At 52.8% G+C, this 21,367-nt stretch overlaps 2 non-coding genes across 2 annotated transcripts; one reads left to right on the top strand and one right to left on the bottom strand.

Moving 5' to 3' along the window:
- Nucleotides 1–3,298: 3,298 nt before the first annotated feature.
- Nucleotides 3,299–3,371, bottom strand: TRNAV-AAC (transfer RNA valine (anticodon AAC)). The gene has a single exon. It is a non-coding gene; the product is annotated as a tRNA-Val (tRNA).
- Nucleotides 3,372–5,494: 2,123 nt separating this feature from the next.
- On the top strand, nucleotides 5,495–5,568 carry TRNAK-UUU (transfer RNA lysine (anticodon UUU)). Its single transcript has one exon. It is a non-coding gene; the product is annotated as a tRNA-Lys (tRNA).
- Nucleotides 5,569–21,367: the final 15,799 nt, after the last annotated feature.

Raw genomic sequence — 21,367 nt, 5'->3', positions numbered from 1 at the left:
CCACAGTCCCTCCTCCCGCGGCTGGCCAAGGGCAGAGCAATGTGGGCCAAGGCCAGGCTGAGCTGGAAGGCCCCTGCCAGCCAGACCGAGCTGAGCGATATCCTGTGAGCCTCGCTCGCGTGTCCCCACAGCAGCTGCCTGCCTCTCTGGTCAGGAGAAGGGGACAAAGAAGCACCGACGCCTCAGGCCGGGGGATGAGGCACTCCCCTCCCATGGCAGCGCCCTTTGACTTCAGCCCAGCCAGCGAGGAGTGCTGGGGACCTTCCTAGCAGGATTCGGCCTCAGCAGGTCCCTGACCTCAGGGGCCAGGTTCTTGTTACTGTGCAGGCCCCTGCCAGGCTTGAAGATCCAGGAGAAAAACAAGGGGGCCGGTTGCTGGCAGAGAATGGGGTCAGTCCCTCGACCGCTGACTTCCCGGCCCAGCGTGTTACGGCTGCAGAACTGGGCGCGGATCCGTTACCGTGGAGAAACAGGCCGTAGCCGTTGCCAATTAGCTTCCCTTCAGCAGCTGAGATCAGGGGTCCCCAAGGCGGTGCCCGCGGGCACAGTGGCGCCTGCCGGGGCAGTTGTGTGCACCCGCAGGACACCGCGCCGCCGAAATGCCGACAGCGAGCGCGGCCGCCAGAGAACCACCTGCCAAAATGCGCTGCCATTTCTCGGTGGCATTTCGGCGGCGGGGTGTCTGGTGCCCGCCCCGGTATTCTGGGAATAGGACTATGCTGTTCCCACAGAAAGGTTGGGGACCACTGGTTTAGATGGTGGAGCGGAGGCCTGTAGCAGGCCAGGAGCGGATTTACCGTGGAACAAACCATGTGGTGGCAACGGGCCCCCAGTGATGGGGGACCCCCAAAATGGAGGACAAATCTCATCTGGCAACCCGGCCCCGAGTCCCGGCCAGTGGCGCAGCAGGGGTTAGGCAGGCAGGCTGCCTGCGTGCCACGCCGGTGGCCCCAGGCCACTCCTGGAAGGGGCTGGTGCTGGCACATCTCTGCACACCTCTGGCTAGGGAGGAGGGGAGGGAGGCAGCTCCATGCACTGCCCGCACCCCACGCAGCGCATGGAGGCCCTCTGCTGCCCTCCCCCAATGGGTGTGCAGAGATGTGCCAGCAGCACTAAGGTGGCTCCCTGCCCACCCTGCCTCCATCCCTCCCTGCCCCTCCCAGAAGTGGCTGGCATGTCCCGGCATCGCCTCGGGGGGAGTCTCCATGCGCTGCCCCTGCCCCGAGTACCAACTTCGCAGCTCTCATTGGTCAGGAACTGTGGCCAATGGGAGCTGTGGGGGCAGCGTCTGCAGGCAGCGGTGCATGGAGACCCCCCTGATTCCCCCCCCCCACCTAGGAGCTGCTGCCGGAGGGTTGTGTGCGCTGGTCGCTTTGGGAGCTGCACTGCTGGAGGTAAGCGCCACCCCTCCTGCACCCCAACCCCCTGTCCTAGCCCAGAGCCCACACCCACCACCCAAACTTCCTCCCAGAGCGCACACTCCTCACCCCTTCCCGCTCTCCAACCCCCTGTCCTAGCCCAGAGCCCGTACCCACCACCCAAACTTCCTCCCAGAGCCTGACCCCCGCCACGCCTCCTACACCCCACCCCCTGCCCCTATAAAGGGACCTCACTTCATGTTCATTTACTTCCCACTACTTACAATATAGGAGGAGGAGGAAGATAAGAATGAAAAATGGGGGAAGATAGGAGAGAATGTTCTTTTTCTTGGCTGGGTCCCCAGGGGGGGCCCCTGAAAATGAAGCTGCGCACAGGGCCCGACTAACTCTGAATCCTCCACTGTAGCAGGAACTCAGAAAGTCACACCTCGGTCAACGGCAGGACGGGGGTTTGAAAAAGCGACTCTTTTTTTCTCTCCTTCATGAGAAAGAAAGTAAGGGCTGGCCACTCAGGTGCAGAATACCACTTTTCCCTCTGGCTGAGGAAATGGAAACCAGGCACAGACAACTGGTGTCTGCCGAAAGAGGTGGGGGGACACAATTTCAAGGTTCAGCCCCGCCCCCTAATGATCAACAGCCGCTCCCAGGTGTGAACAATGCAGGGAGGGGAAGCAGCAAAGGCAGCCCCTCTCCACTTCCCCCTCCAGCAGCTGCTGTGCAGGGAGGGAGCCTGGCAGCACCGCATGATGTAGCAGGGATGCTAACCCAGGTGGGGCTCGTGACCCCACATAGCGCCCTCTGCAAGTGTTGCCTCTGAAATTAGGAGAATTCATGAGTTCAAGGAATAGCTGCACACCCAGAAAAAAGCCCAGGACTACATGCCCAGGGTGAAGGGGTGTGCTAAAGCCTGGCATCAAACCAGAAACCTTCAGATCATCAATTTCTTGCACTCCCAACTGAGCTATTTTGGCAATGACTGGGCCAACCAGGAAGGCTTAATACACGTGCTGCAGCTCATGACAGAAGGTTTTAAATCTGGATGTCACAACGCAGGAAACAAACAGCAGACTTGGTCCGGAGGGGCAGGCTGGGGTTTCCTACATCACGTTCACTCAAGCCAGCACCTGCGCCCTCGCAAGCTGTCATGGGCGCCCCCAGCTTGGCCAGAAAGAAGCAGCTGTTCTCACTGGAACAAGTCTACCCAGAGCTCGCAGGCAAATCCCAAGCCCACCACAGCACACCATCATGGCCAGAAAGGAACCCACTCGGACTCAGCTTGGCTTGTCTTCCTTTCACCCAGAACCATCCTTCTTCTCCTGGGCTGCAAGTAGCCATCCCTGGGAAGCCAAGAGGCAGGCACAGGATTCTACCTCCCAGCAGCCAACTGCAGAATGAACGGTGGCGCTCTACTAACCCCACTTAGCCGCACTGAGGTGCGTAGCTTCTGCCCTGCCTTCCTCAGCATGACTTTCCTCTTTTGCCCCATTCCTGCCTCACTCCCTCCTGTGGCAAGTCATGCAAAGGAGGGCAACAGGAAGAGCTGGCCTCCGTAGGCCAAGCTCCAAGGGCAAAGGAGGCCAAGCCACAAGGCTCCAAAAGGTGACTGGCCTAGACCCTCTAGATTTCTCAGCTCATTTCACCACCTTCTGTCCTGCAGGGGTCGGGGTTATCCCAGGGACAGGCCAGTGGCAGAAGGAGGAGCACCTCGCTGGATAGCTGTTAAAAGTAAGCCATCAGGGAGGGAGTGAGAGAGAGATAGCTCAGTGGTTTAAGCATTGGCCTGCTAAACCCCAGGGTTGTGAGCTCAATCCTTGAGGGGCCCATTTAGGGATCTGGGGCAAAAATTGGTCTTGCTTTGAGCAGGGGGTTGGACTAGATGACCTCCTGAAGTCCCTTCCAACCCTGATATTCTATGATCATGTTTCTGCCCAATTTTGAACCAGGGGCCTTTTGCATGTTAGGCAAACGTGATAACCACTACACTACAGAAATGCTGTCACAGGGCTCTGCCCGCCCCTTCAAATTCCATCCACTTGGCTGGTGCTCGCCCTGGCACACACCAATGGGCAAACCTGGAGAAAGTGGTGGCAGCCCTTTGATAGATTGGCTGGTAGAGCAAAGGACTGGAGCCGGCGCTCAGGAAGTCATCCTTACGTCGCCCTTGTGACTCCAGCTTGAAAGGGAGCTTCTTTTTTTCCCCCTTGCTGGGAAAGAGCAAGAGAAGAAAGAAAGCTCAGGTGGGTCAACTCCATGCACAAGCCCACGCTGTCTTTTCCTGCTGGGGAGCCCGAAATGAAGCACTCTTGGTGGGTAAAGGCACTGCTGTGCTTCCAGAAAACAGACCACCCCTGCACACAAAGAGCATGCCAAAGGCTGAACCAGGGACCTCTAGATTATCAGTCTAATGCTTGCCCAACTGAGCTACTTCAGCACCTGCAAGGTGCATAGGTGCCAACTTTCCCTGGTGCCAGTGGGTGCTCGCGCCCCCTCCGCCCCTGCCCAGACTCCACCCTTTCCCCGCCCCTTCCCCAAAGTCCCCGCCCCAACTCCACCCCCTTCCTGCCCCTATTGGACCCCTTCCTCAAATCCCTGCCCTGGCCCCACCTCTTCCCCAAGTGCACTGCATTCCCCCTCCTGCTCCCTCCCTCCCAGTGCTTGCCGTGTGAAAGACCTGTTTCACAACACAAGTGCTGGGAGCTGGGGGGGAAAGTGGGCAGGCAGCATGCTCGGGAGGAGGCGGAGGCAGAGCTGGAGCTGGGGGGCGGGGCAGGGAGCTGTCCGTGAGTGCTCCAGCCCTGGAGCACCCACAGAGTCGGTGCCTATGTCAGGGCACCTTTTTGGCCTGCTGTTTCTCGTCGGGGATGTTTTTGTCAGCTGTGCCACACAAAAAGGACATGATTGCGAGCGGCCCATGAAGTCAAGATGAATTTTTGCCTGCCTTGCTCAGCTTGACTTGCTTCCTCACCCCATTCCTGCCTTAGTTCCTGGGTTACCTGGTCGCTGAAGGTGACTGGGGCCCAGCGGCATGGGGAGGAAGTTGGGCAGCTGAACCCTGGCAGCAAGAGTCCTGCTGCCACTTACCACCCCACCCTGTTGTCCCAGCTTCACCTACTGGCTGCCAGGGAGTTGGCACCCAGCAGCACAGCAGAAGGAGGTGGACAGAGGCATCCTCGCCAGAGGAGGCTCTGGGCACCTCTTTGCCTCCTCTCTCTGGGCTCTTGGCTCGTCTCGCTGGCCGACAGGGATTTTGGGGTGCAGGAGTGTAGGGAGCGGGAAGGGCAAACATCGGCGGCTGCCTCTCCCACATGCAGGAAAAGCAGCTTGACCTGCTGGCCCAGCATACTAAGTCACCAGGCCTCCAGCTCGCCGCATTCGACTTAATGGGTTGACCTGGTGGCCAGAATTCTTTCTGGCTGGGATTTCCCCCCTAAAGTACCCTTCATGGGTTCAGGGTCCTCTACAGTACAGACCACACAGGAAGGCTTAATGCTTGAGCTGAAGCACGTGCTGGGCAGGCTTAAGGCTGGGCTCCCCAAGGCAGGAGAGAAGTGAAAGACTTGGCCCCTGGAGGAGCAGGCTGGGGCTTCGTGGATCCCATTCACTCACAGCCAGCCCCCTGCCCCCACTCCCAAGCTATCAATGGTGCCCCCGGGTCATCCAAAAATGAGCAGCAGTTCTCACTAGAACAAGTCCACTCACGGACAACTCCCAAGCCCATAGGCGCCGACTCCGTGGCTGCTCCGTGGGTGCACCCACAGGGAAAAATTAGTGCTCCCAGGGCAGAGAGGCCAATCCACAAGGCTCCAAAAGGTGACTGGCCTAGATCCTTGAGCTTTACCCAGGCTGGTGCCAAGGTGCTTTCTCTGCCAATGTCACCACTCTCTGTCATGTGGGGGTTGGGGTTATCCCAGGGACAGGCCAGTGGCAGAAGGAGGAGAGCCTTACTGGACAGGTGGTAGATGCAGATACTTTCCCCTCTTCTTAACCAGCACTAATACCAGGCCAGGTTACAGCTGGAAAGAGTGAGAGAGAGAGCAGCAGGTTTCCCCTTTTGTTTCTGGATCTCTTTTTCTTGACTAGTTTCTAAACTAAACTAAACTAAACTTTCATTCTTTCCCTGGCTAGCTCAGTTGGTAGAGCGTCTGACTTTTAATCTGAATGTCCAGCGTTCAAGTCCCTGGTTGGGTGATGAATTCTTCACTAAGTTCTTAATGTATCTCCCTTGAGTCCTCTTTGACATTACTTTTTCTCTTCAGGATTTTGCCTTCACTGAGAAGGGCCTTTTTGTGTGTGGGATTGAAGGGGCAACTTCCTGACATGCCATCTTTCCTTGCAGGCTGGAGGAATAAAGGCCTCTGGGCATATAGCAGGTTCCTCCCACATGGTTGCATTCTCACATGGTGGAGGTGGAAGATCTGTCTCCTTGTCTCTGTTTCTGCCTTCACCTGAATGTGCTGATCTGGCTGCCCTGTCTGAAACAGGATGTGCCGAATGTTTGGAGCGTTAGGTGCTCACCCAAAACTTGGCTTTCCTTGGAGGGAGTGGGGAGCAGGGTGGGGCTCAGGCCCCGCAGTTGGAGAGGGGTGCAGGTCTTGGGGCTGCTGGCCAGGACTTGGGGAAGCATGAGAGATCTGCAAGACGAGTGGAGTTGGAGGAGGAATTTGTGTCTGCAATGCCTGGAGGAGGCTTGTACCACTCCCAGGCAGAAGGTATTTGTGTGTTTTCAGTCCCTGGGAGGCTTGGGTCCAGCCCAGCGTTGGGGCCTGAATTGTCATGAGACCAGGGTTGGGCGGGGGGGGGAGAGTTCAGAATTGGTGGAGCTAGGGAGTGGAGCTCCAGGAGCCGCTTACCCCACCTTGGGAGCACTTGTGGGGTCTGAGCTGTCTTTGGGTATAGGTAATGGTGAGACCCCATGGGATGGGAAGCAGCATTCTGGGGCTCATTCACCCAGGAAAGGAAACGTCCCTGTGGGGGGATCACTGACCCAGCGGTGAGCATTGGACCTGTTGGTGAGTCCTGCAGTGTCCTTGGGTCTGACATGAGCCCGGGGCCACTTGCCGGTGTCCGAGCAAGGGGAGCCACTCGAGCTGCAGATGGCAGAGGTCAGGGCTGCAAGATGGCAGAGCTGGAAGGCAGGAGAACAGAGCAGCCTTCCACATTGGTGCCAGCGGTGGGGTTTGGACCAGAGGGTCCCCTGCCATCCAAGAGGAAATCCTACACAGCAGCCGCAGCCTGTCTTTCAGCAACCACAGCATGTTTGGTGGCAATTGAGGGACTGCAGCCGTCCGTCTCCTTGCAGCAACAGCAGCGTCGCATGGCTTGACTACGGTACATGGGGGGTTCGAACAGGTGCCCCACGTGGGACTTTGTATTGGGCACTTCACTGCTCCGCTCTTTGGGCTTTCTCCCTCGGCAGCTGTGGTCAGTGATGGGGTGTGGACGGGTGAATTTCAGGGGACAGTTGAGCTTTTAAGGCATGAGGGTAACCAGTTAAGACATGTTCCAAATATGTTTTACGTTGGGTCGGAGCAGGTCATTGCCGGCATGCGGGACAGTCTAAAGCCTGCTTCAGCTGCAGCTCATATGAGCACTTCAGTTACGGGGGCTCTAGCCGGCACGGTCTGCACGGTGAGTCCTCGGAGTACAGGACAGAGGACTGCCGGCAGGGGATCTGTTGCAATTTGTGTGGGAGGCAGGGACACATACTGCAATTGTCCAGAGGCATGGCATATCCGAGAAGAGGGACTCTGGTGTCAGCACAGAGCATGCATGCAGACGGAGAGTGCTCAGGAAGCAAGGGAACAGGGAATGGGCGTGGCCAAGCAAATGATGTCAAAGGAGTGGAGGGTTCATGCCCCATGGATGGGGAAAGCAGTGGAACCGGGGATTGCATAGCAAGCCTGGAGGAGCTAGTGCAGAACAGTGGGGTAGGCACAGAAGAACATAAGAATGGCCCTACTGGATCAGACCAAAGGTCCATCTAGCCCAATGTTCTGTCTTCCAACAGTGGCAAGCGCCAGGTGCCCCAGAGGGAATGAACAGAACAGGTTATCATCAAGTGATCCATCCCGTCACTCATTTCCAGCTTCTGGCAAACAGAGGCTAGGGACACCATTCCTGCCCATCCTGGCTAATAGCCAATGATGGACCTATCCTACATGAATTTATCTAGTTCTTTTTTTGAACCCTGTTATGATCTTGGACATCACAACATCCTCTGGCAAGGAGTTCCACAGGTTGACTTGCATTGTGTGAAGAAATACTTCCTTTTCTTTGTTTTAAACCTGCTGCCTATTAATTTCATTTGGTGACCCCTAGTTCTTGCGTTATGAGTGGTAAAGAACACTTCCTTATCTACTTTCCCTACACCAGTCATGATTTTATAGACCTCAATCATTCCTCCCCTTAGCTGTCTCTTTTGCAAGCTGAAAAGTCCCAGTCTTATTAACCTCTCCTCATATGGAAGCCGTTCCATACCCCTAATGATTTTTGTTGCCCTTTTCTGAATCTTTTCCAATTCCAATAGATCTTTTTTGAGATGGGGCGGCCACATCTGCACACAATATTTAAGATGTGGGCGTACCACGGATTTATAAAGAGGCAACATGATATTTTCTGTCCTATTATCTATTCCTTTCTTAATGATTCCCAGCATTCTGTTTGCTTTTTTGACTGCCACTGCACATTGAGTGGATGTTTTCAGAGAACCATCCATAATGACTCCAAGATCTTTCTTGAGTGGTAACAGCTAATTTAGACCCCATCATTTTATATGTATAGTTGGGATTATATTTTCCAATGTGCATTACTTTGCATTTACCAACATTAAATTTCATCTGCCATTTTGTTGCCTACTCACCCAGTTTTGAGAGATCTTTTTCTAGCTCTTCACAGTCTGCCTGGGTCTTAACTATCTTTAGTAATTTTGGATTATCTGCAAATTTTGCCACCTCACTGTTTACCCCTTTTTCCAGATGATTTATGAATATGTTGAATAGGACTGGTCCCAGAACAGACCCCTGGGGGACACCACTATTTACCTCTCTCTCCGTTCTGAAAACTGACCATTTATTCCTACCCTTTCCCCCCTATCTTTTAACCAGTTACCAATCCATGAGAGCACCTTCCCTCTTATCCTGTGACAGATTACTTTGTATACGAGACTTTGGTGAGGGACCTGGTCAAAGGCTTTCTTTGTACAGTCAGGTGAGGCCATTGGTGAAGTGCTAGCTGGGGTAACAGCACCCGAACAATCCCCATATGACCAGGAACAGGTTGATGGGGCCCAGCTGGGTCGTCAGATGCCTGAACCCACCATGAACAGGCCGGAGGAGAGCAGAGTCACTGAGACTTTTGTGAAGATTTCCCCAAGGAAAAGGCAGGAAAGTGTTCTGGAGTTGTTAATGTCTCTCACTGGCTGTCACGTGACTGCATGTTGCCAGCTGCGGCTGCAGTAAGCAGCAAGGTACTTCCCCAGAGCAACCATTTTCCAGTGTTGGATCAAGCAGAGATGGCCGGGGAGGGGAAGAAAGGGGAATCTGCAGCAGAACTGGGGCGTGCTCAGAGTGGGGAGAATGTTGGCCTATGGAGAAAGGCACTTGGGCAGATCAAGGTAGTGGAGAGGGCTCCTCCCATCTGAGTTTCTCTCCCATGCTTTTGGAGGGCAATGAGGGACAGGAGTAGTCTTTCCCACACGTGACTTATTGGTTGACCCAATAGGGCGGGAAGGGAATGAGGCAGGGCAGCCCTTGGGGATGGTGCCAGAGGGGGTGCTGGGCAGCGCAGGGCAGGGATTGTGGATGAAAGCTCCTCTGTGCAGGTGGGAGAGGGCAGTACTGGGGAAGGGGTATCTGTGAACGTGGCCATGTGGAATGTGCAGGGATTTAGGGGCCCAGAAGCCCAGAAGGAGGCGCTTGATATTCAGTGCCTTGGAACAGCTGGACTTGGACATGGTGGTGGACATTCAGGAAATGTACATTAATGACTTTAGGGTAGCTCAATGGGCAGAGAGCATTTGGAGGAAGGGCCCATCTTTCTGGTTCTCTGGGCCAGGGAAGAAGGGTTGGTTTGGACTTGTCTTCTTCACATCCATGGTGCAAGTACAGAAGGTGGTGGAGCTCCAACGAGGGAGGGCATTATTGGTGGACTTTGTGCTCTGTAGCACTGGTTATCACTCTATTATTATGTATGGTCCCCAGATAAGGCAGGAAAGGAAAGATCTATGGAAGGAACAGGCTCCCTTCCTATGGATCTCATGGTGTTTGGTGTTGGGGGGATTTTAATTCGGTCAGCTGGTCTGAGGACCATTGGTCCTGTTTTTCCAACTATCAGAGGAAACTCTCTTTTACGATGAGCACTACCTGGCGCAGGTCTGTAGCGAGGTTGGTTTAGAGGGCATGTTTCTCTGTAGTGGAACCAACAACAGGAGGGCGGTAGCCTGCTATTCCTCTGATCCGAGCTCACACCATCTGCAGATGGGGTACACCTTTCTGCGGGGACAGGCCAGGAATTGCATTGACTGGATTTACGTGAAAGAGCAGGTTGACAGCCCAGTGCAGGGTAGTGCCAATGGACTGTTCAGATCATGCAGCTCTCACTATGTGCCTCAGTGTGAGCAATTCCCTGGCCCATGGCAGAGGATATTGGAAGCTGAACATCCAGAGCTTGCAAGATAAAGGGGCGGGGTGGAGAGGCGGGGTGGTGTTGGTGGAATGGGAAAGCATAAGAGGGTTCTATGCCAACCAGGCGGATTGGTGGGAGTTGGTGAAGGACGAGTTGGCAGCTTTGTGCCGGCGGCTGGGCAAACACCGCAACATTAAAGAATATCAACTGCGCCAAGTCCTGCAGCGTTGCCTGTGGGATTTCTACAAGACCATCCAGACAGGGGAGCCTGTGTGACTGTATGAACATATCAAGTGACAGCTGGCTGAGTTCTGGGAGATGAGGCTGCAGCTGGCTTGATTTGAGTGGGACCACCAAGTAAAGGGAGAGGCTGCCTCCCCAGACATTTTTGTGGCCTGCAGGGAACAGAGACAAAGCAGGGGAATGCAGGGACTCAGGGTGGGATCCACAGATCTGGTAGTGCAGGACCACAGGCGAATGCTGGCCATCGTGGAGGCCGATTATGGGGAGCTGTTCCTGGCCCGGGACATTGCTCAGCCAGGGAAGGAGCAGTTTCTCTACTTAGCTGGGGACTGCTCATAGCTGGTCTCAGGAGACGAGCAGAGGAGTTTGCTGGAGCCCATGCAGGAACGTGAGGTGAGGGAAACGACTTTGTCCTTGAAGACTGGCACATCTCCTGGCTCAGATGGCCTGCCTCCAGAACTCTACTGGGAACTGCTGGAGCTTCTGACGCCAGTGTTGACTAACGTCTTCAACAGCTCTCTGCACCACGGGGCACTGAGTCCATCACAATACGACACTATCCTGGTATTGCTGGTCAAGCTGGGAGCCCTCACCAACATCCAAAATTGGAGGCCCATTGCTCTATTAAATACAAACTACAAGATCTTGGCCCGAGTACTCAAGATGAGGCTGGGAGAGGTAGCAGACCGACTGGTGCATTGTAGTCAATCCAATGCAGTGTGAGGTCGGACAGTTGCAGACTCCTCATGCAGCGTGCGGGAGGTCTGTGAATGTGCATGCTGGAAGCAGTGGGAAGGTCACTTGTTGGCTCTGGATCAATCCAAGGCCTTTGACCACGTCAAGCTGAACTATCTGTGGAAAGTGCTCAAACAGTACGGACTTCCGGGGGACTTTATCAGATGGCTGCAGGTGCTGAACAAACGGGCCTCAGTCTGCCCATTGGTGAATGGCTGGCTAGGGAACAAAGTCCCCATGCACATGAAAGTATGACAGGGCTGTCCCTTGAGCCCCTTTTGTACATGCTGTCTTTGGACCCTTTTCTGAGAGCACTCCACAGAAGCAGAGCAATGTGGGGCATGGTTTGCCCTGACCAGAGCCTGGGGGAACTGAGTGGGCGAGTGTCACATTGAAGGCAGTTGCCCATGCAAATGATATGATTGTGATAGCGAGCTCCCCGGGTGACTGCTGCACTTTAGTGATGCTATTGGGGTACTCGACTGCAGCGGGAGCCATGATGAACCTAGAAAAGAGCAGGGCCCTGAGGTGGGATCGGACCCTGGTGGGGGTTTTCCCTTACCCATCAGGGATTTGAGATTAGTAAGCAGCCAAGACAGGAGTACCCCCAGGGTGGTGAACATCTTGAGGGTATTGTTTGGGGTCAGGGACAAGGTGGGGAACATGAACTGGGAGAGGCAGCTGCTGGCCTGTGAGGAACGGCTCGGCCGGTGGCATAAGTGAACCTTGTCATTAGCCCAGAAGGTTGTCATGCTCAAGACCTATCTTTTGGCTGCAGGAAATTTCCTCAGCCATGTATTTCCCCCAGCCCCATGAGTGCTGCAGACAATAAACATGATGGTCTTCCACTTCTTGTGGGGTAAAAGGAGATCCATAGTCAGGAGAAGTGTGGCTTTTCTGCCCGTGACACAGGGGAGGTTGGACATGGTGGGCTTTGAAGCCTTTTCCGGTTCCACTTTCTTGTTTTTCAGTGGGTGGCTGAACTGGAGGGCAACCACAAAGTCCATAACCGACTTTTCAGATCTGGCCATATTTTTTTCAAGCCCACTGAATGCAGCACCAGGTTTGGGGTGGCCGATGATAACAGAATGGGGAGGAGATTAGGAGGTCCCCCTGCTCTCTCCAGTGGCTGTCCACTCCCACCTTATCTCCTATAGGCCTTTCAGTGTGTGGCTACATGGAAGGTGCTCATGGGATGGTTTAAGCCACAGCAGTGGCCTCCCTCACAGCACCAGTGGCCACATTGGTTTGCTGCAAAGCCCTGGAGGCCCTTCCACTTGGGTCCCCAGTTGCACAAGAATCTGTCTTTTCCCTACTGCAGGGTTACTCATGCCCACTCGAGGAAGGTCTTTGGTCCAGCTGGCTTCATGGGATGGACCCATGCAATAGCGTGGGGCCTCAAAAATTGAGTCTGGCTAGAGATGCCTGAAGTTCTGTGGGTTGATCTAACGTCCGTGTTTCTCTCTGCATCACCTGCTGGCGACAAGCTTTTGCCCTTGCACTTGTCTCCATGCTTTTCCTCTTGCTCACCTCATTCTTAAAAGGAGTGCCAGGACCAGGCTTCATAGTCAAGGAAAGAGAAGCAGGAGCAGGAGTCCCAGGCTGGAGCCCAGCACACCTCTGGGCACCTAGAACAGGGTGGCTTTAAGGGAAGCCTTAAAGCCATAGATCTCCAGAGGGTGGGACAAGAGGAGGGGGGACCATGCCTAATCGTGGTCTGTGGACAGCCACAAAGACATCCCGCCAGTCTGCTCCCCGCCTCCTGGCAAAGCAAACACCCGCTGCAGGCCAACCGCAGACCAGCATGCGGGGCAGCTGCTGACATTGTGCAGCCAGCATCAGAATGCTGTAGGAAAGCAGGGCCAGGCCCCCCGGTGGGGCCTCTTCCCGTTCCCACTCAGGGTGCTCCTTTTGGTGGTGGGGGAGGAGATTTTTCTCCAAGTAGCTTTTCACCAACTGGCGAGAAGCAGAGAAACACCCAGGACTCCAAAGGTACTATTTAACCGTCCCCCTCCAGCACAGGGAGGCACAGGGAAGAGGGAGACTGCTCTGCATTCTAGCCTGGGTGTCCATCCACTTTCTTTGGCAAGCTGGGAAGGCCAGAGGCTGGATTGGGACTATCTAGGGATTTGGCCCTAAAGAAAGCAGGACTTTCAGCCGAAGTGAAGGCTAAAGAAGCACAACTGCACTGGGACTCGAACCCTCAATGATAAGACAGCTTATTTTTAGGCCACACAGTAACAGCCAGCTGGCTTTTGAAGCATGTTATTGGAACCATAAATGGATTCCACTGAGAGGACTCCTAAATTGTTGTTGAGATGCATGACCTTATTCTTTCTCTCCCTCATTTCAGGCCAGGAGGAGAGCTGGAGGAGAGTCAGACTCAGCTTTGTAGCAGGGGAACATGGTGAAGCACAAGGAACTCACGTGTGGGTTTTACATGGGAAAAGGTAGGTAACTGTTGGAGTGAATCTAGGGGGCCTGCTAGGAGATGGCTGTTTGTTGGCCTCTTAATTGTGCATCCCCCCTGCCCCTTACCCTTCTGCTCTGCCCTCTATGCTGCAAACCAGCAAGGGGAGTTGAATCACTGCCTCTTCTTCATGTACACGGGAGAAACGTCGTTACTTAAGTCCTCCTTGTTTCCAAGCCCCATGTGAATTCATGACATGCCTGGACTCTGTGACTGCAGCATTCATGTGCATGAGACTGTCTCAGGAGATGACACTTGATATGTGGAAAAAGCTAATGTACTCAATGCTTTTTTTGCCTCTGTCTTCATGAACAAGGTCAGCTCCCAGACTACTGCACTGGGCAGCACAGCATGGGGAGGAGGTGGCCAGCCCTCTGTGGAGAAAGAAGTGGTTCAGGACTATTTAGAAAAACCGGACGTGCACAAGTCCATGGGGCCGGATGCGTCGCATCCAGGAGTGCTAAAGGAGTTGGCGGATGTGATTGCAGAGCCATTGGCCATTATCTTTGAAAACTCATGGTGATCGGGGGAGGTCCCGGACGACTGGAAAAAGGCTAATGTAGTGCCCATCTTTAAAAAAGGGAAGAAGGAGGATCCTGGGATCCACAGGCCAGTCAGCCTCACCTCAGTCCCCAGAAAAATCATGGAGCAGGTCCTCAAGGAATCAATTCTGAAGCACTTAGACTAGAGGAAAATGATCAGGAACAGTCAGCATGGATTCACCAAGGGAAGGTCATGCCTGACTAATCTAATTGCCTTCTATGACGAGATAACTGGCTCTGTGGATGAAGGGAAAGCAGTGGATGTGTTATTCCTTGACTTTAGCAAAGCTTTTGACACGGTCTCCCACAGTATTCTTGTCAGCAAGTTAAAGAAGTATGGGCTGGATGGATGCACTACAAGGTGGGTAGAAAGTTGGCTAGATTGTCAGGCTCAACGGATAGTGATCAATGGCTCCATGTCTAGTTGGCAGCCGGTATAGAATCATAGAATCATAGAATATCAGGGTTGGAAGGGACCCCAGAAGGTCATCTAGTCCAACCCCCTGCTCGAAGCAGGACCAATTCCCAGTTAAATCATCCCAGCCAGGGCTTTGTCAAGCCTGACCTTAAAAACCTCTAAGGAAGGAGATTCTACCACCTCCCTAGGTAACGCATTCCAGTGTTTCACCACCCTCTTAGTGAAAAAGTTTTTCCTAATATCCAATCTAAACCTCCCCCATTGCAACTTGAGACCATTACTCCTCGTTCTGTCATCTGCTACCACTGAGAACAGTCTAGAGCCATCCTCTTTGGAACCCCCTTTCAGGTAGTTGAAAGCAGCTATCAAATCCCCCCTCATTCTTCTCTTCTGCAGACTAAACAATCCCAGCTCCCTCAGCCTCTCCTCATAAGTCATGTGCTCTAGACCCCTAATCATTTTTGTTGCCCTTCGCTGGACTCTCTCCAATTTATCCACATCCTTCTTGTAGTGTGGGGCCCAAAACTGGACACAGTACTCCAGATGAGGCCTCACCAGTGTCGAATAGAGGGGAACGATCACGTCCCTCGATCTGCTGGCAATGCCCCTACTTATACATCCCAAAATGCCATTGGCCTTCTTGGCAACAAGGGCACACTGCTGACTCATATCCAGCTTCTCGTACACTGTCACCCCTAGGTCCTTTTCCGCAGAACTGCTGCCTAGCCATTCGGTCCCTAGTCTGTAGCGGTGCATTGGATTCTTCCATCCTAAGTGTAGGACCCTGCACTTATCCTTATTGAACCTCATCAGATTTCTTTTGGCCCAATCCTCCAATTTGTCTAGGTCCTTCTGTATCCTATCCCTCCCCTCCAGCGTATCTACCACTCCTCCCAGTTTAGTATCATCCGCAAATTTGCTGAGAGTGCAATCCACACCATCCTCCAGATCATTTATGAAGATATTGAACAAAACCGGCCCCAGGACCGACCCCTGGGGCACTCCACTTGACACCGGCTGCCAACTAGACATGGAGCCATTGATCACTACCCGTTGAGCCCGACAATCTAGCCAGCTTTCTACCCACCTTATAGTGCATTCATCCAGCCCATACTTCCTTAACTTGCTGACAAGAATACTGTGGGAGACCGTGTCAAAAGCTTTGCTAAAGTCAAGAAACAATACATCCACTGCTTTCCCTTCATCCACAGAACCAGTAATCTCATCATAAAAGGCGATTAGATTAGTCAGGCATGACCTTCCCTTGGTGAATCCATGCTGACTGTTCCTGATCACTTTCCTCTCATGTAAGTGCTTCAGGATTGATTCTTTGAGGACCTGCTCCATGATTTTTCCAGGGACTGAGGTGAGGCTGACTGGCCTGTAGTTCCCAGGATCCTCCTTCTTCCCTTTTTTAAAGATTGGCACTACATTAGCCTTTTTCCAGTCATCCGGGACTTCCCCCGTTCGCCACGAGTTTTCAAAGATAATGGCCAAGGGCTCTGCAATCACAGCCGCCAATTCCTTCAGCACTCTCGGATGCAACTCATCCGGCCCCATGGACTTGTGCACGTCCAGCTTTTCTAAATAGTCCCTAACCACCTCTATCTCCACAGAGGGCTGGCCATCTCTTCCCCATTTTGTGATGCCCAGCGCAGCAGTCTGGGAGCTGACCTTGTTAGTGAAAACAGAGGCAAAAAAAGCATTGAGTACATTAGCTTTTTCCACATCCTCTGTCACTAGGTTGCCTCCCTCATTCAGTAAGGGGCCCACACTTTCCTTGGCTTTCTTCTTGTTGCCAACATACCTGAAGAAACCCTTCTTGTTACTCTTGACATCTCTTGCTAGCTGCAGCTCCAGGTGCGATTTGGCCCTCCTGATATCTTTCCTACATGCCCGAGCAATATTTTTATACTCTTCCCTGGTCATATGTCCAACCTTCCACTTCTTGTAAGCTTCTTTTTTATGTTTAAGATCCGCTAGGATTTCACCATTAAGCCAAGCTGGTCGCCTGCCATGTTTACTATTCTTTTGACTCATCGGGATGGTTTGTCCCTGTAACCTCAACAGGGATTCCTTGAAATACAGCCAGCTCTCCTGGACTCCCTTCCCCTTCATGTTAGTCCCCCAGGGGATCCTGCCCATCAGTTCCCTGAGGGAGTCGAAGTCTGCTTTCCTGAAGTCCAGGGTCCGTATCCTGCTGCTTACCTTTCTTCCCTGCGTCAGGATCCTGAACTCAACCAACTCATGGTCACTGCCTCCCAGATTCCCATCCACTTTTGCTTCCCCCACTAATTCTACCTGGTTTGTGAGCAGCAGGTCAAGAAAAGCGCCCCCCTAGTTGGCTCCCCTAGCACTTGCGCCAGGAAATTGTCCCCTACGCTTTCCAAAAACTTCCTGTATTGTCTATGCACCGCTGTATTGCTCTCCCAGCAGATATCAGGAAAATTAAAGTCACCCATGAGAACCAGGGCGTGCGATCTAGTAGCTTCCGTGAGTTGCCGGAAGAAAGCCTCATCCACCTCATCCCCCTGGTCCGGTGGTCTATAGCAGACTCCCACCACTACATCACTCTTGTTGCACACACTTCTAAACTTAATCCAGGTATCTGTGTGTGGGGAGTGCCCCAAGGATCGGTCCTGGGGCCAGTTTTGTTCAATATCTTCATTAATGATCTGGAGGATGGTGTGGATTGCACCCTCAGCAAGTTTGCAGATGACGCTAAACTGGGAGGAGAGGTAGATACACTGGAGGGTAGGGATAGGATACAGAGGGACCTAGGAGGATTGGGCCAAATTGGAGGATTGGGCCAAAAGAAATCTGAGGTTCAACAAGGACAAGTGCAGAGTCCTGCATTTAGGATGGAAGAATCCAATGCACCGCTACAGACTAGGGACCGAATGGCTTGGCAGCAGTTCTGCGGAGAAGGACCTGGGGTACAGTGTACGAGAAGCTGGATATGAGTCAACAGTGTACCCTTGTTGCCAAGAAGGCCAATGGCATTTTGGGGTGTATAAGTAGGGGCATTGCCAGCAGATCGAGGGACGTGATCGTTCCCCTCTATTCGACATTGGTGAGGCCTCATCTGGAGTACTGTGTCCAGTTTTGGGCCCCGCACTAGAAGAAGGATGTGGAGAAATTGGAGAGAGCCCAGCGAAGGGCAACAAAAATGATTAGGGGTTTGGAACACATGACTTATGAGGAGAGGCTGAGGGAACTGGGATTGTTTAGTCTACGGAAGAGAAGAATGGGGGGGATTTGATAGCTGCTTTTAACTACCTGAAAGGTAGATCCAAAGAGGATGGACCTAGACTATTCTCAGTGATAGCAGATGACAGGACAAGAAGTAATGGTCTCAAGTTGCAGTGGGGGAGATTTAGGTTGGATATTAGGAAAAACTTTTTCACTAGGAGGGTGCTGAAATACTGGAATGTGTTACCTAGGGAAGTGGTGGAATCCCCTTCCTTAGAAGTTTTTAAGGTCAGGCTTGACAAAGCCCTGGCTGGGATGATTTAGTTGGGATTGGTTCTGCTCTGGGCAGGGGGTTGGACTAGATGACCTCCAGAGGTCCCTTCCAACTCTGATATTCTATGTGTGAAAGGAGCTTTTTCTATGCTGCTAGGGAAGGGAATGTGAGAGTCCACTCACAGCCTGGCTTCCTATGAGCTTTGCGGAAGCTTTGGGATCTGCAACAGAATTCTCTGCATCCTCAGGTTATCCTGGTCATCCAGGGCTGCAGGATTTGGCCCATGGTCAGTCAAGGTGCGACAGCTGCTGCAGTCTTACATGGTGAGTCCTGCAGCCTCTCTCGAAACTGCTCTGCCATGTTCTGCAGGGCGGCCTCACTGGTTGAGAATCTGGCAGAAGAGAGACCCTGGAGTAGAGAAGGAAAATGTCCTCACCAGCCACAGCTGGCAGGAGCAGGAAAGGCTGGGTTTGTTTTTAAACGTCTCTCCCTGCTCAAGCCTTTAATCATTCCTGTGGCTCTTCTCTGAACCCTCTGCAATTTATCAGGGAAAACAAACAAACAAACCAACCCAGGCTGTTCGGACTGATGTAACAATCTGTTGCCTTGCAAGGTTCAATATAAATCAGATCATTCCATTCACCCAAGAGTTCAACTTTAAGGTCTTTTGGTTAACTGACCACCTAGTCACTTAACATTAACCAGTTCAAAAAGTTGGCATGTCAAATAGTCTTTCCTCCCAAATCAAAATGAAAAAATAAATCGGTGAAAGAAAATAACCTAAAGCACCTTTGTTGCTTTTCACAATGGCCTGGGGGACTACACAAGGGAAAATGCTTCTCTCTCCTGACTCTGAGTAACATTTCTGTCTGTCCTTGAGATCCTGTCACAGGGACAAATGACATGTTGAGGCTACATTGGTTTATACATTCATTCACTCCTTCATTAGTGATAAGGGTGCATGAGTTCAAAGAAATCCAGCTCTGACTTTCACATCTTAGGCTATTTCCAAGTGGGCAATTAAAAAAAACTTTTATTTCTAACCTGAGCAGGTTGAATCTGGAGTCACTGAGAGATGATAAATATAGAGCCCGGCTAAGAAGTGTCTGTCCAGTGGCAGCTCCCTCTGTATTCTGCCCAGTTTATGAACTCATCTTCATTATATAGGCCACTGAACCTAATGAGTGGGGAGGGTCCCAGTACTTAGGCTCCAGCCCAAGTAAGAATTTCTACACTGCAATTGAACAGCCCCCAGAGCCTGAGCCTGACAAGCCCAAATCAGATGGCCTGGGCCAGCTGTGAGTTTTTAATTGTACTGTAGATATACCCTTAGTGTCAAAATCCCAGCTTTCTCACCAGGGAATCAAGCCCTAGTCCCCCATGTGACGATACTCACCACTATTACTCATGCGGCAAGAACTGACAGCTGCCCCTGCATGGGGACATAGGGGAACATCCTGGGCAGCTCCTTGGACTGCTGTGGCTGTCAGGAGACCCAGCTAGGCAGGAGCTGCTCTGGGTTCTATGCAGGGGGAGATTAACTGGTCTGCTGACTCTCAATCGCCTGCCTACCCTGTCAATCAGGCTGACCTGGAGCTTTGGCCTCTCCCCATTGCCCCTGGGGACTGTCAGTGTCAGGGTCCTGATTTCCCATTAACCCTTCCCCTTTCTTTTGGTATTGGAACTAGCCAACCAAAAAACCCCACTAAGTTTTAGTAAGGGGCCAACAGTCCCCTGACACAAGCCATCCCCGTGCGGGTCACAGATGTCCACAGAAGACAACATAAGCTGGTTCTATGGTGTAACGGTTAGCACTCCGGACTCTGAATCCTGCAATTTAAGCTCAAATCTCAGTGGGACCTTGTGTTGGCTTGCAGCAAAGTTCAAAGTGCTCACCTTTCCTGTCTCCACTTGTGCAAGAGCAAGTCTTTTCCCTTGTGCTTGGTGACATGCCCAATGGAGCCAGGTCTTTGGTCTGGATGGCTTGACAGCATGGCTGCAATGGGTTCGGGCTCTAGAGCTTGACACCCTTGCTATCTTTGCCTGCAGGCCTGCATTTTGGCCTGATGGATGGGATTCTCACTGCTTCACCTGATGCCCAAAAGTTTGGCCCTTGTACTTGCTGCCACGCTTTTCCTCTTGCCCACATGACACTTAAAGAAAGGAGTGCCAGGGCCAGGGTTAATAATCAGGGCTAGGCAGGAGGGAGGAAGAGTCCCAGGCTGGAGCCCAGCACACCTCTCCTCCACTGGGCACCTAGAGCAGAGGTGGCAGATGCTGACAGCTCCAAGGGAAGGCTTAAAAGCCACAGAGCAACCAAGGGCGGGGCAAGAGGAGGGGAGGACCATGCCTATGCTGGCCATGCCAAACACCCGCTGAAGGTCACCCACAGACCAGCATGTGGGGCAGCTGCTGATGCTCTGTGACCAACATCAGAAGGCAGTACGAAAGGAGGGCCAGCCCCCCTGGTGGGGCCTCTTACTGGTCCCATGCAAGGTGCTCACTTTTGCAGTGGGGCAGGAGATTTTTTTCTCCAAGAGGCTTTTCCCCAGCAGGTGAGAAGCAGAGAAACACCCAGGCTCCAAAGGCACTATTTGGCAAGCCCCCTCAAGCACAGGGTCAGGCGCAGATTTGGAAGAGGGAAACTGCTCCACACACTAGGCCGGGCATCCACCCAATTTCTTTGGTAAATCAGGAATGGCAAAGGCTAGACTGGAAGATCTAGGGCTCACACCCTAGCCTTTGTGATGCCCTACCCACAACTCCTTTCTGGGACTCTAGCTGAAGCCAGAGCATTGGCCTGAGCGGCCAAGAAGAGGCTCCAGCCCTGAAGAAAGCAGGACTTCCAGCACAAAGGGAAAACTGCACAAGCACAGCCCCAGAGAGACTCAACCTTCAATCATCTGATCTGAAGTCAGACGCCTTATCCTTTAGGCCATGCGGTCACAGGAGAAAAACCTTTTCAAGCACTTAGAAAAGACGGACACTGTGTTTCTCAGGTCATCTATTGAGGGTGCAGAGAGAGTCTCCGGGCACAAGAAGTCGTGTTTCCAGCGAGATGTGAGACTTAATTCTATGGAGCCAGGTGCAGGACTTGGGCAGGGAGGCATCAACATGGGGGATTAAGGTGCAGTGGATGGACTGGCTGTGTAGGTGCAGAGATTTAGTTGCCCTGAGGCCCAGGAAGGAGGAGGAGGAGGAGGAATCCTGTTGGTCGGCAGAGGCCGTGGAGAAAAAGAGGAGGGGTTCCTGGGACTTTTTTTGCCTCTCTTTTGCCTGCCTGCTTGCTCTTGTCATGGCAGGAATAAATACTTTTAGCAAGCCTGGCTAGCTCAGTCAGTCATCAAGCTCTGAGGGTCAAGGATTCAAGCCCCTGTCCGGGCAGTGAGCTTTTAAGTTGCCTTGTGTGCCAGGAGCCAAATGATTGCTGGTGGTGTCCAGAGCCACACACGGATTCCCAGAAGCAGCGACAGTTTCCTGGAAAGGCCCCTT

Source organism: Natator depressus, chromosome 28, assembly GCF_965152275.1.
Source record: "Natator depressus isolate rNatDep1 chromosome 28, rNatDep2.hap1, whole genome shotgun sequence".
Lineage (NCBI taxonomy): Eukaryota > Metazoa > Chordata > Testudines > Cheloniidae > Natator > Natator depressus.
Note: the sequence above shows the minus strand (reverse complement) of the source record. Positions and strands in the feature narration are given on the sequence as shown.